The sequence below is a fragment of the Dasypus novemcinctus genome, chromosome 17 (genome assembly GCF_030445035.2).
Source record: "Dasypus novemcinctus isolate mDasNov1 chromosome 17, mDasNov1.1.hap2, whole genome shotgun sequence".
NCBI lineage: Eukaryota > Metazoa > Chordata > Mammalia > Cingulata > Dasypodidae > Dasypus > Dasypus novemcinctus.
The window spans coordinates 32,321,627-32,336,001 of NC_080689.1; the positions used below are offsets into that span (position 1 = coordinate 32,321,627).

The following is a 14,375-nucleotide window of genomic DNA, read 5'->3' on the forward strand; positions in this document are numbered from 1 at the left end:
GTCTGTTCTCTGTGTCTATTTGCTGCCTGTTCTTCTTTGTCTGCTTCTGTTGTCAGCAGCATAGGAATCTGTTTATTTTTGTTGCATCATCTTGTGTCAGCTCTCCCTGTGTGCGGCGCCATTCCTGGGCAGGCTGCACTTTTTTCGTGCTGGACAGCTCTCCTTACAGGGCGCGCTCCTTGTGCATGGGGCTCCCCTGTGCGGGGGACACCCCTGCATGGCACCGCACTCTTGCGCGCATCAGCACTCCGCATGGGCCAGCTCCACACTGGTCAAGGAGGCCCAGGGTTTGAACCAGGGACCTCCCATGTGGTAGAGGATGCCCTAACCACTGGGCCAAGTCCGCTTCCCAAGACTAACTTTTTATTAGCATGTAACATCCTAGGAAGCATAAATACCACATTTGCTCGTGTTTTAAGTTTTCGTTCAGATTTCAGGGTGCTTTGTTTCTCCCTTTCAATTTATTTAATTTTCATTTTTTAATTGTAGTTTTACAGAAAAATCATGCATAAAAAACGGAGTTACCATGTACTAAACTGTTATTAACACTTCTCATTAGTGTGGTACATTTTCCACAATTGATGAAAGAACTTTTTTGTAATTGTCTGTAGTCTGTGGTTTCTTTATGGTTCACTCTGTTGTATGGCTATTTTTTTTAAACTTTATTTTAGTAATGTATATATAGTCTGATTTTTCTCCTTTTCACCACACTCAAATGTGTGTTTCAGTTCTACCGTCACAATCATTCTTAACCAAAATTTTTCCATCATCTCAAATAGAAATTTTGTACAGCTTAAGCATTATTCTCCATTCTCTAACCCCACCCTTGTCTTCTGTTTCTTTTTTCTAAAAAATTTTTATTTTTATCTTCTGTTACTTTTTGGGCCAGTTTAGGACAGTGGCGTGTGTGTTTTTAGGAATTTGTCTATCTCCTCTACATTGTCTAGTTTTTTGGCTTATAGTTGCTCATACTATCCTTTTATGATCTCTTATTTCTATGGGGTCAGTGCTAATGTCGTCCCCCCTCTCATTTCAGATTTTTTTTGCTCTTTTTTTTTTTTCTTCGTCAGTTTTTGCCAAGTGTTTCTTGATTTTGCTGACTTTCTCAAAGAACCAACTTTTGGTTTTGTTGATTCTATTATTTTTTTGTTCTCCATTTCATTTATTTCTGCTTTGATCTTTACTATTTCTTAGTTTGCTATTCTTTCTCTAGTTCCTGCAGATGTGCAGTTATATCTTCAATTTTAGTTCTTTTCTTTTCTTTTCTTTTTGATGGTAAGCATTGATGTAAGCTGTAAATTTCCTTCTCAGCACTGCCTTTGTGATGTCCTGTAGGTTTTGATATGTTGTATTCTCATTTTCATTCATCTCAGGATAGTTGCACAATTCTCATGCAATTTCTTCTTTGACCCACTGATTGTGTTGTTTAATCTCCATGTATTTAAGAATTTTTCCTTTTTCTGTTCATTATTGATATCCAGCTTCATTCTGTTATGATCATAGAGTGTGTTTTGTATAATTCAATCTTTTTAAATTTATTGAGATCTGTCTTGTGACCCAATATATGATCTGTCTTGGAGAAGGATGTCTGGTCGGTCAAGTTCATTTATCATATTATTCACGTTCTCCGTTTCTTTGTTTATCCTTTGTCCAGATGTTCTATCCAATACCGAGAGTGGTATATTGAAGTCTCCAACTATTATTGTAGAGACACATATTTCTCCCTTCAGTTTTGCCAGTGTTTGCCTTTGTATATCTTGGGGGCACTCAGATTAGGTGCATAAATATTATAGTTATTTCTTCTTGATGAATTGTCCCTTTTATTAGTAAATAATGAACTTCATCCCTTATAACAGTTTTGCATTTAAAATATATTTTGTCCAATATTAATATTGCTACTACAGCTCTTTTTTGGTTACTATATGCATGGAATACCTTTGTCAACCTTTTACTTTTATCTTGGTTGTGTCTTTACATCTGAGGTGGGTCTCTTGTAGACAACATATTTTTTTATCCATTTTGTCTGTCTTTTGATTGGGGAATTCAAGCTATTAACATTAAATGTTATTACTGTAAAGGCATTTAATCCATTATTTTCCTTAGGCTTTCTGTTGTCATCTCCTATTATCTGTCTTTTTACCCTTTAATTTATTTACAGTTCTGTATTTGTCAGCCAAAAAGGTGATTATGCAAAGTAGCAGAAATCTGTTGCTTTTATAAAGTATTTATTTGGGGTAAAACTTAACAGTTACAAGGCCTTAAAGAGTCCAACTCAAGTTTGGTTTCTCACCAAAGTCAGTTACCACTGTGTTAAAGTAAGAAGGTGGGCCTGGTCTCTCCTCCCTTCTTCCTCTTAAGGCTCTGTGGGCCCAACTTTTCCCGGTCTCAGCTGTAGGCTGGCAAAGGGTTTGTTGTCGTATTGTCCGTAGCCCCCCCCACCCCCTTCCTCAGCTCAGCTACTCTGGTCTCTTCAGCTGCAAACTATCAGGCAAATGGCTTGTCTTTCTTCCCTGGGCTGCCACATCAAAGCTCTCTCCTGTCATGTCTGTGGAGTTTTCTTTCTTCCTGTGCCTCTATATGTCTTCTTGAGCAAGTTTCCTTTTATATAGTCCGGCAAGGGGACTGGGCTTAACTTGTTACACTCTAATCAAAGCCCTAATGAAAGATATTTCAGCTGAGTCTAATACAACCAAAGGGAGTCACACACAGAGGAACAGACCAGTTTACAAACATAGTCTTTCCTTTTTGGGGCTCATAAATAGTCTCAAACTGTTTCACTATACCCTCTGAATTCTAAAAAGTCATTACAATATTTAAAAAAAAACTTAAATCAATGGGAGGAAGAGATGAGATTTGGAGGCGTTTTTGGGACTTAGAATTGTCCTGGGTGATGCTGCAGTTACTGGACATTGTATGTCCTCCCATGGCCCACTGGGTGGAACATGGGAGAGTGTGGGCTATGATGTGGACCACCGACCACGAGGTGCAGCGGTGCTCAGAGATGCATTCACCAAATGCATGAATGTCTCATGATGATGGACGAGATTGTTGCTGTGGGGGTATATGGGGACCTCATATTTTGAATGTAATATTAAAAAATAAAGAAAAAAAAAGAAAAAAACCTTAAATCAGTAATAATGCTAAGTATAAAGTCATATCACAATGAATCAGTTATACAGTTTGTCTTAGGGCAAGGTCCTCTCTGACTGTAGACCTGTGAAACTTACAAAACAGTTTACCTGCTTCCAATATACAAAGGGACAGACATAAGATAAACATTTGCATTAACGTAATGAGAACTGGGGAGGGAAGCATGCCTCACAGGTTCTCAACAGTTCTGAAAACCTTCAGGGCATACTCCATTAGATTTCAAAGTTTGAGAGTCTTTCTTAAGATGATGGTTTCTTTTCCTCCTCGGAATCTCATGGGGGCAAACCCTTGCCACAGGCTTGCCCAGTGGCCATTTTCTTGGTTCCTCCCTCATCAAGTATCTGGGTGGTGACTGAGCTCCAGACCTCATCCTCCAAGAATGTTGGGGTGATGGCCACATTTAATCCAATCTCTGGGGTAGAGTCTCAACCCTCTTAGTACAGTGAGGTGGTGGCAACATTCTCCCTAATCTCTGGCATACAGGCCCAATTGCCTCAGAATAGTGAGGTGGTGACCTGGCCTTCCCTAATCTAGAGGGAACAGGTCCACCCCTCTCAGAGCACTGGGGTGTCTACCTCACTTTCCCAACCCTTGGGGAAATGTATTCTACCCTCTCTGTACCTTGAGGTGGGAAAACTCTTCTGAACAGCTGGCTGGAGCATCCACCCTCTTCAAGTTCTGGGGCCCAAGGAGGTGTCTTAATTCCACCTCACCTTCCATGGTTTTTCTCTTAAAGCTGCTTTACCTTCCACCTCTCCCCTCCATGTCCCTTTTAGTTTAGGCTGACGGTGTTTTTGTTCACGCAAATCTTGCAAAAAGCTTGTTGGTTTAGCATGCGGGAAGCAAGGGTCCAAGCCATCAGACAGTAAGATTTTCCACAAGTTGTTCCTGGATAACTGCATTTTCAATTCTGACTTACAAGTTCCAAGTTTAGTTTATTCCTCAAATGGGGCACTATTAATCTGGAGGCTTGATTTCCAGAAGTGTAAAATTTCCAGAATCAGTTTCTGGCTTCTTTGAGCCCAACAATTCAGTTATCAGTGTAAACGTATCTCTTTCCACTAACATTTTGCTGTAAGCTACAAGGAGAAGCCAGGCTGCATTTTCTGCATTTAGTTTGGAAAGCTCCTTGGCTAAATATCCAAGTTTTGTAATTTTCAAATTCTGCTTTCCATGTAACATTAGGAGTCAATTATCCTAAGTTCTCTGCAACTTTAAAATATGTAGCACCTTTCCTCCAGTTTCCAATAGTTTCATCGTTTCTTTCTAAGGCCTTATCAGAAATAACTTTTGGCTCCATGTTCCCAACAGCAGTCTTTTCCACTAAGCATCTGACATTTTCTCCAAAAATACCCCTTGCCCGTTTATAAAACTGTGTCAGCATTTTTTGGTAATTGCATCAGATTGTATCCCCAAAAAGATATTGATTATATTTGTAAACTGGACACCCTTTCATTGTATTAGATTCAAAGGTTTTCCTTTTTTTTTTTTTTTTTTACTTGATCAACTCAAGTAGGGCTTTGATTTGACCACATTGAACTGACTTGAGTGAGAAAATACCTCTTATGGTACCTTGAGTTGGACTCTTTAGGGGCTTGTAACCTTAAGCTTTTGCCCCAAATAAATACCCATTAAAATCCAACAGATTTCTGGTGCTTTGCATCAGCACCCTTTTGGCTTACTAATACAATTAAGAGTTTTACAACTTATATAGATAGAAATCAGGGGAATATGTGTGGAAATGGATACTAAGGGTATGGGAAGGAATACAAAGTTGAATCAGGCTGAATTTATTGATATGGGCCCACTAAGCCGAAATTCTGGATTCAAAGCTATAGCTTGAGGGGTTAGAAAGGGCTGGATTTACCCATGTATATTGGAGATGAGGGGATCTAAAGGCTTAGAGAGATTGGAATGCTAGAATGGATTTACCACTTAAGACCTGCCCACCCACCCCAGGAATGTACAGAGTACACACCTTTAACCAGGACAGTGAGGAATATGTAAGACTGACTCCATCTTCCCTGAAGAGCTCTGTGGTTGCTCCTCTCTGTAGTCTAGATATTACTATAGGAACTGTTATAATGGAACTAGAATCCTTTAACATTATGGGGATGACTGGATCCTGGGCCAGTAAAAGTCAAGTATCAGCAGTTAATCACCAAAGACAAGGTGGGACTGGCTACTGCAATGAAATACAGACTCAGCAATCAAAAGAGTCTGAGTTGTGTAGAACTATGGCATTGGCTAATAGAATCATGGGGTACCTAGAATTGAAATACATGGGCAGTCTACTAAATTCCTACTTTTATCTGTATAAGCAGAAGAGTTGTAGGTAGAATGAACAAAACCCTGACTTGAATTACAGACACAGAGAATCCCAGTCCCTTAATTCCCAGACTTGACAATTTGCAGACTCAGAGTCCCTTGAATGAGAAGAAGGCCAGGTCCCCTAGGGGAAGGATCCTGGTATGCTGCCAAAAATTTATGCTATTAATCTTACTTCCAGCTTTCCCCAAGGAGACCGACGGCCTTTTACTAGAGTTAACTGCGCATTGGGGAAAAGGAAATCAGACATTTTGGGAATTATTAGACACTGGCTCAAAGATGGCATTAATTCCAGGAGACCCAAAACATCACTGTGGTTCACCAGTCAGAGTAGGGGCTTATGGAGGTCAGGTGTTTAATGGAGTTTTAGCTCAGGTCTGTCTCATAGTGGGGTGGCTCCCCAGACTCATTCTTTGGTTATTTCCCCAGTTATAGAATGTGTAATTGGAATAGACATACCCAGTAACTGGCAGAATCCCCACATTTGATCCCTAATTTGTGGAGTGAGGGCTATTTATGGTAGGAAAGACCAAGGGGAAGCTACTAGAAGTGCCCCTACCTAGGAAAATAGTATATCAAAAGCAATAGTGGATTCTCATAGGGATTTCAGAGATTAGTGCTACCATCAAGAATTTGAAGGATGCAGGGGTGGTGATTCCCACCGCATCCCCATTCAAGTCTCCTGTTTTGCCTGTGCAGGAAACAGATGGATCTTGGAGGATGACAGTAGATTATCGTACTTTTTAATCAGGTGGTGACTCCAATCGCAGCCACTGGCCCAGATGTGGTACCATTACTTGATCAAATCAGCATATCCCTTGGTACCTTGTATGCGGCTGTTGATCTGGCACATGCTTTTTCCTCAATTGCCATTATTTTTTTTTTAAAGATTTATTTATTTATTTATTCCCCCCCTCCCCACCCCAGTTGTCTGTTCTCTGTGTCTATTTGCTGCGTCGGCTTTGTCCGCTTCTGTTGTTGTCAGCGGCATGGGAATCTGTTTCTTTTTGTTGCGTCATCTTGTGTCAGCTCTCCATGTGTGCAGTACCATTCCTGGGCAGGCTGCACTTTGTTTCGTGCTGGGTGGCTCTCCTTATGGTGCGCACTCCTTGCACGTGGGGCTCCCCTACGCGGGGGACACCCCTGCGTGGCAGAGCACTGTGCATGGGCCAGCTCCACTCGGGTCAGGGAGGCCCGGGTTTTGAACAGTGGACCTCCCATGTGGTAGACGGATGCCCTAACCACTGATCCAAGTCTGCCACCTCAGTTGCCATTATTAAGGACCACTCAAAACAGTTTGCTTTCAGCTGGCAAGGCCAGTAATATATCTTACTGTCCTGCCTCAGGGGTATATCATTTCTCCAGCCCTATGTCATGATATTGTCTGCAGGGACCTCGATTGTTTTTCCTTCCCACAAGACATCACACTGGTCAGTTGTATTGATGATACTGTGTTGATAAGACCTAGTGAGCAAGGAGGAGCATGACTCCAGACTTACTGGTAAGGCATTTACGTGAGAGGGGATGGGAGATAAATCTAACAAAAATACAGGGGCCTTCTACCTCGTTGAAATTTCTAGGTGTCCAGTGGTGTGGGGCATGTCAAGATATCTCTTCTAAAAGTGAAGGATAAGCTGTATCTTGCCCCTCCTTTGACCAGGAAAGTGACACAATACTTAATTGGTCTCTTTGGATTTTGGAGACAACACATTCCTAATTTGGGTGTGCTACTCAGGCTCATTTACTCAGTGACCAGAAAAACTGCTAGTTTTGATTGGTAACTGAACAAGAGGAGGCTCTGTGACAGATTAAGGCTGTTGAGCAACCTGCACTACCACTTGGGTAGATGATCCAGCAGATCCTATGGTGCTGGAAGTGTCATTGACAAATAGAGATGCTGTCTGGAACCTTTGGCAGTCCCCTATAGGAGAATCACAGCGCAGACCCTTAGGATTTTGGAGCAATTCCCTGTCATCCTCTGCAGTTAACTACTCTCATTTTGAGAAACAGCTTTTGGCCTACTACTGGGCCTTAGTAGAGATTGAATACTTAACCATGGGCCACCAAGTTACCATGAGACCTCAGTTGCTTATCAAGAACTGGTATTGTCTGACCCACCAAACCATAAAGTTGGGTGTGCACAGCAGTACTCATGATAAAGTGGAACTGGTGTGTATGAAGTAGGGCTTGAGCAGGTCCTATGTTACATAAGGAAGTAGCCCAAATGCCCATGGTTACCATCCCTGCCATGTTACCTTTACTTTCCCAGCCCACAGCTTTGGCCTCTTGGAGAGTCGCTTAAAATCAGTTGACTGAGAAAGAGAAAACTCAGGCCTGGTTTACAGATGGTTCTGCATGATATGCAGGTACCTCTTGAAATGGGTGGCTGCAGCAGTGCAGCCTCCTTCTGGGACATGCCTGAAGGACAGTGGTAAGGGCAAATCCTTCCGGTGGGTAGAATTTCAAGCAGCGCACCAGGTTGTTCATTTTGCTTGGAAGAAGAAATGGCCAGAGGTACGTTTGTGCATTAATTCATGGGCTGTTACCAGTGGTTTGGCTGGATGGTTGGGGATTTGAACATGTTTGGAAAATTGGTGACAAAGAGGTCTGGGGAAGAGGTATGTGGATAGACCTTTCTGAGTAGGTAAAAAACATGAAAATATTTGTGTCCCCCTTGAAAGCTCACCAGGGGGGTGACTTCAGCCAAGGAAGATTTTAATAATCAAGTGGATAAGATGACCTGCTCTGTGGCTAACGCTCAGCCACTCCTGTCATTGCCCAATGAGCTCATGAACAAAGGGCCATGGAAGTAGGGATGGAGTTTATGCATGGGCTCAGCAACATGGACTTCCCCTCACCAAAGCTGACTTAACTATAGCCACTGCTGAGTGCCCAATCTGCCAGTAGCAGAGACCCACACTCAGCCCCTGATATGGCACCATTCCCTGAGGTAATCAGCCTGCTATTATATTGGACACTTCCATCATAGAAGGGGCAGCCATTTGTTTTAACTGGAGTTGACACATACTCTTTATGGGTTTTTGTTCCCTCTGTATAATGCTTCTTCCAAAACTACTGTCTGTGGATTTATGGGATATCTTATCCACCACCATGGCATTTCACACAGCAAGGGAACCCATTTCACAGCAAATGATGTACAGGAATGGACACATGCCCGTGGAATTCACTCATCTTACCATCTTCCCCATCATCCTGAAGCAGCTGGATTGATAGACTAGTGGAATGGCCTTTTGAAGACTAAATTACAATGCCAACTAGGTTGCAATACCTTGCAGGGCTGGGGCAGTGTTCCCCAGGAGGCTGTGTATGCTCTAAATCAGTGTTAACTTTATGGTGCTGTTTCTCCCATTGCCAGGATTCATGGGTCCAGGAATCAAGGCAAGGGAGTAGCACCACTCTCTATTACCCCTAGTGATCTACTAGGAAAAATTTTGCCTTCTTAACCCTGCAACTTTAAGCTCTGCTGGTCTACAGGTCTTAGTTCCAAAAGGAGGAGTGCTTCTACCCAGGGAACACAACAGTGATTCCATTGATCTAGAAGTTAAAACTGCCACCTGGCCACTTTGGGCTCCTCTTACCTCTGAATCAACAGGCAAAGAAGGGAATTACTGTCCTGGCTGGGGTGATTGATCCTGAGTGTCAAGGAAAAATAAGACTGCACCCATGTAATGGGGGTAAAAAGGAGTTTGCCTGGAATATAGGAAATCCTCTAGGGCATCTCTTGGTACTGCCATGCCCTGTGATTAAAGTCAATGGAAAATTTTAACATCCCAATCCAGACAGGACTAACAATGGCACAGAATCTTCAGGAATGAAAGTTGGGTCACCTCACCAGGCAAAGAACCAGCTGGGGTGCTTACTGAAGGTAATAGGAACATGGAATGGGTAGTGGAAGAAGGTAGTGATGAATAGGAACTTTATCTGTTGACCACGTGACCAGTTACGGAAATGAGGACTATAATGGTTATGAATCTTTCTTTCTTGTTTTGTTATGTCATTGTATATGTACATAAAACAGATATCTTTGTTTTCTTCCTTAACTTTCCCCCTTATCATCTGACATAAATTGCATTAGTTTCATGTCATAATATTTAAGGATGTCAGGTTTGAGTTTATATACCCCAAGGACTTGTACCCTATTTTGTAGGAAATTAGTACATTTCTGGTTGTATGCAGGACAGTTGATTATTGTTAGGAATATATATATATGAGTGCCTGTTATTGTTTCTATTTAGAGACAAAGTATGGTTTAAGGTAATGTGTATGGCAGCCAGGTTGACAAGGGGTGGACTGTGATGGTTAGGCAAATCTTGGGCAGGTAATTGTTCCCAATTGTTTGGTGAAGCAAGCAGTGGGTTAATTATAATACAAGGACATTTATGGACTTTTTTAAAAAAGATTTATTTTATTTTTTTATTTTATTTTTTATTTGCTCTCTGTCCATTTGCTGTGTGTTCTTCTGTGTCTGCTTGTATTTCTCATTAGGTGGCTCTGGGAACCAATCCTGGGACCTTCTGGTATGGGAGAGAGGTGATAATTCTCTTGTGCCACCTCACCTCCCTGTTCTGCTATGTCTCTTATAGTCTCTTCTCTGTGTGTTTTGTTGTGTCATCTTGCTGAGCCAGCTCTCCACGTGAGCCCGTACTCCTGCGCAGGGCAGCACTCCCGTGTGGGGTGGGGGCGGTTAGGGTGCATTCTCACATGGGCTGGCACTCCGCATGGGCCAGCTCACCGCGTGGGCCAGCTTGCCTTAACCAGGAGGCCCTGGACATTGAACCCTGTACTCCTATATGGTAAATTGGAGCCCAACTGCTTGAGCCACATCCGTTTCCCCATTTATGGATTTTAATCATCAGTGAGTTGATTGCATACATTACTGATTATATCAGCAGTGAGTGACTTTTATTCAGTAATTGAATGTCTTAAAAGGGGAGGTGATTTCAGCATTCAGAGAGAATTTTCCAGTTTGACTTTGGACAGTGTCCCCTGGGAACTCATCAGGGACCTTCATTGGAGCCCCTGGTTTGCAGTTTGCCTGTGGAATTTGGACTTGTGCATCCCCATGATCACATGAGAGAAAAACCTAAAAGTATTTATGGATTTGTCCTATTGATTCTGTTTCCTAGGAAACCCTGACTAGTATAGTTCCTTCATTTCTACACTATTCACCCTTTGATTTTCCTTTCAGTCTGCAGCACTCTCTTTAGTATTTCTTGTAATTCTGGTCTTTTGGTGGTAATCTCTCACTTTTTGTCTTTGAAGTCTCCCTCATTTTTGAAGGACACTTTTGCCAGTTATAAAATTCATGGCTGGAAGTTTTTCTCTTTCAGTATCTTAAATACATCATGCCACTTTCTTCTTGCCTCTGTGGTTTCTGATGAGAGGTCAGCATTTAATCTTAGGGAGTTTCCCTCATATGTCATGCCTTTCTTTTCTCTTGCTGCTTTCAGAATCTTCTCTTTATCTCTGATATTTGTTGTTCTGAATAGTATGTGTCTTGGGGTAGATCTGTTCGGATTTATTATTTTTGGGGGTGTATTCTTGGATATTGATATTTTTATCTTTCTTAAGGGTTGGGAAGTTTTCAGTCTTATTTCCTCAAATATTCTTTCTGCACCTTTTCCATTTTCTTCTTCTAGGACACTGATAATGTGCATGTTTGTGTGTTTCACATTGTTATTCACTCCCTTGAGACTCTCTTCCATTTTTTAATTCTTTTTTTTTTTTTTCCTGTCTTTTCCATTGCAAATGTTCTGTCTTCAAAGTCACTAATTTCATGAACAATTTAAGCCTGCCCTTTTTAAAATAATTTTAAAAAAAGATTTATTTATTTCTTTCTCTCCCCCCCCACCCCGCCCCAGTTTTCTGTTCTCTGTGTCTATTTGCTGTGTGTTCTTTTTTTTTTGTCTACTTCTGTTGTTGTCAGTGGCACGGGAATCTGTGTTTCTTTTTGTTGCGCCATCTTGTAAAAATATGGAACGCTTCACCAATTTGTGTGTCATCCTTGAGCATGGGCCATGCTAATCTTCTCTGTATTGTTCCAATTTTAATGTATGTGCTGCCGAAGTGAGCACTCAAGCCCGCTCTTAAGTGCTGCTGATGTATTTTTAATCTCATCCACCATGTCTTTCATTCCCATACAGTCTGTTACTTTTCTTTGTAGGCTTTCATATTGTTCTTTATGCTTACCCAGTGTCTCTCTTTTTTTTTTTGGCTTTATTTTATACATTTAATAATTGAAAATATAAACAAGTAAAAACTAAAAAGAAAACAATTGAATAAAAACATACATTTCTCAACTAAATGTACTGGGTACATATGAATTTTTTTTTGAATCATACAATATGACACACAGTATATTTGGTTTGTAGTAACACAATCATACAGTATTTGTCCTTTGTGTCTGGCTTGCTTTGCTCAACATATTGTCCTCTAGGTTCATCCATGTTGTCATTTGCTTTATGACTTCATTTCTTCGTACAGCTGTATAATATTGTATCATGTGAATATACCGTAGTTTGTTTATCCGTTTATTGGTTGATGTACACCTGGGTTGTTTCCAGATTTTGGCCATCGTGAATGATGCCACTGTGAACATTGGTGTGCAGATGTGTGCATGTCTGTTCGTGTCACTGCTCTCACTTCTTCTGAGTATATACCCAGTAGTGGTATTGGAGGGTCACTTGACAAGTCTATAATCAACTTCTTTAGGAACTGCCAAACAGTCCTCCACAGTGCCTGTACCATTCTGCATTCCCACCAGCAGTGAATACGTGTTCTATCTCTCCACATCCTCTCCAACATTTGTAGTTCTCTGTCTTTTTAATAGTGGCCATTCTGATAGGTGTGACATGATATCTTGTTTTTATTTATACTTCCCTAATCATTAGTGATGTTGAGCATTTCTTCAAGTATTTTTTTGCCATTTGTATTTCTTCTTTGGACAAATGTCTGTTCAAGTTGTTTGCCCATTTTTTAATTGGGCGATTTGTATTTTTGTTATTTTTATTGTTGAGTTGTAACATCTCTTTATATATCCTGGATATTAAACTCTTATCGGATATGTGATTTCCAAATATTTTCTCCTATTGAGTTGGCTTCCTTTTCACCCTTTTGACAAAGTCCTTTGAAGTGCTAAAGTGTTTAATTTTGAGGAGGTCCCATTTATTCATTTTTTCTTTTGTTAAGTGTGTTTTGGGTGTGAAGTCTAGGAAACCACCACCTACTACAAGGTCTTTAAGATGTTTCCCTACATTTTCTTGTAGTAATTGTATTGGTCCTAGCATTTATGTTTAGATCTTTGATCCATTTTGAATTGATTCTTGAATGGGGAGTGAGATAGGGGTCCTCTTTCATTCTTTTGGTTATAGATACCCAGTTGTCCCACACCATTTATTGAAGAAACTCTTTCATCCGTTAAGATTAACTTGGTAGGTTTGTCAAAAACCAGTTTACTGTATAGGAGAGGGTTTATTTCTGGATTCTCATTTCTGTTCCACTGATCAATGTGTCTATCTTTATGCCAGTACCATGCTGTTTTGGCCACTGTAGCGTTGTAATATGTTCAGGGTCAGGCAGTGAGTTTCCTCCTACATTGCTCTTCTTTTTTTAGAATGCTTTTGACTATTCCAGTGCACTTTCCTTTCCAAGTGAATTTGGTAATTGCCTTTTCTAGTTCTGTAAGGTAAGCTGTTGGTGTTTTGATTGGTATTGCATTGAATCTGTAAATCAGTTTGGGTAAGATTGACATCTTCATGATATTTATTCTTTTAATCCATGAACATGGAATGTTTTTTCATTTGTTTTGGTCTTTTAAATTTTCTTTTAGCATTGTTTTGTAGTTTTCCACTTACAGATCCTGTACTACTTTGGTTAAATTAATTGCTAGATATTTTGAGTCTTTTTGTTGCTTTTGTAAATGGCATTTTTTACCTGATTTCCTTCTCTGCATTTTCAGTACTAGTGTACAAAAACATTACTGATTTTTGCATGTTGATCTTGTATCCTGCCACTTTGCTGAAATAAATTAGCTCAGGTAGCTTTGTCATGTATATCTCAGGATTTTCTAAGTTACAGGATCATGTCATCTGCAAACAGTGAGAGTTTTACTTCCTCTTTTCCTGTGTAGATGCCTTTAATTTTTTTTTTTTTTGTCTGATTGCCCTAGCTGGAAGTTCTAGTACAATATTGAATACCCTTGGTAATAGTGGGCATCCTTGTCTTGTTCTTAGTCTTAGAGGAAAAACTTTCAACCTTTCCCCATTGAGTATGATATTGGCTGTGGGTTTTTCATACTTGCCTTTAGTAATGTGGAGGAATTTTCCTTTTATTGCTATCTTTGAAGTGTTTTATCAAAAAAGGATGCTGGATTTTGTTGAATGCCTTTTCTGTGTTGATTGAGATGATCATGTGTTTTTTTCTCTTCAGTTTGTTAATATGGTGTATTACATTGATTGATTTTCTTATGTTGAATCGGCCTTGCATAACAGATGTTAATCCCCTTGGTTGTGATATATTAAGTTTTTTGATATGCTGGTAAATTGGATTTGTAAGTATTTTGTTGAGAATTTTTGTATCTATGTTCATTTGAGAGATTAGTCTTTAATTTTTTTTTCTCATAGTATCTTTATCTGGCTTTGGTATTAGGGTGATGTTGGCTTCATAAAATGTGTTAGTAATTTATCTCCTCTTCAATTTTGTGTTTTTTTGTTTTTTAAAGATTTTTAAAAATTTATTTCTTCCCCCCCAGTTGTCTGCTCTCTGTGTCCATTCGCTGTGTGTTCTTCTGTGACCACTTCTATCCGTGTCAGTGGCACCGGGAATCCGTGTTTCTTTTTGTTGTGTTGTCTTGTTGTGTCATCTCTGTGTGTGCGGAG

General features: G+C 40.3%; 1 protein-coding gene and 1 non-coding gene across 7 annotated transcripts in view; one reads left to right on the forward strand and one right to left on the reverse strand.

Annotated features, from left to right (window-relative positions):
- PPM1B (protein phosphatase, Mg2+/Mn2+ dependent 1B) overlaps positions 1 to 14,375 on the forward strand; it is a 129,653-nt gene that overhangs the window by 3,989 nt on the left and 111,289 nt on the right. The gene's annotated exons all lie outside the window — the stretch shown is intronic.
- On the reverse strand, positions 11,467 to 11,573 carry LOC111763647 (U6 spliceosomal RNA). Its single transcript, XR_002796479.1, has one exon. It is a non-coding gene; the product is annotated as a U6 spliceosomal RNA (small nuclear RNA).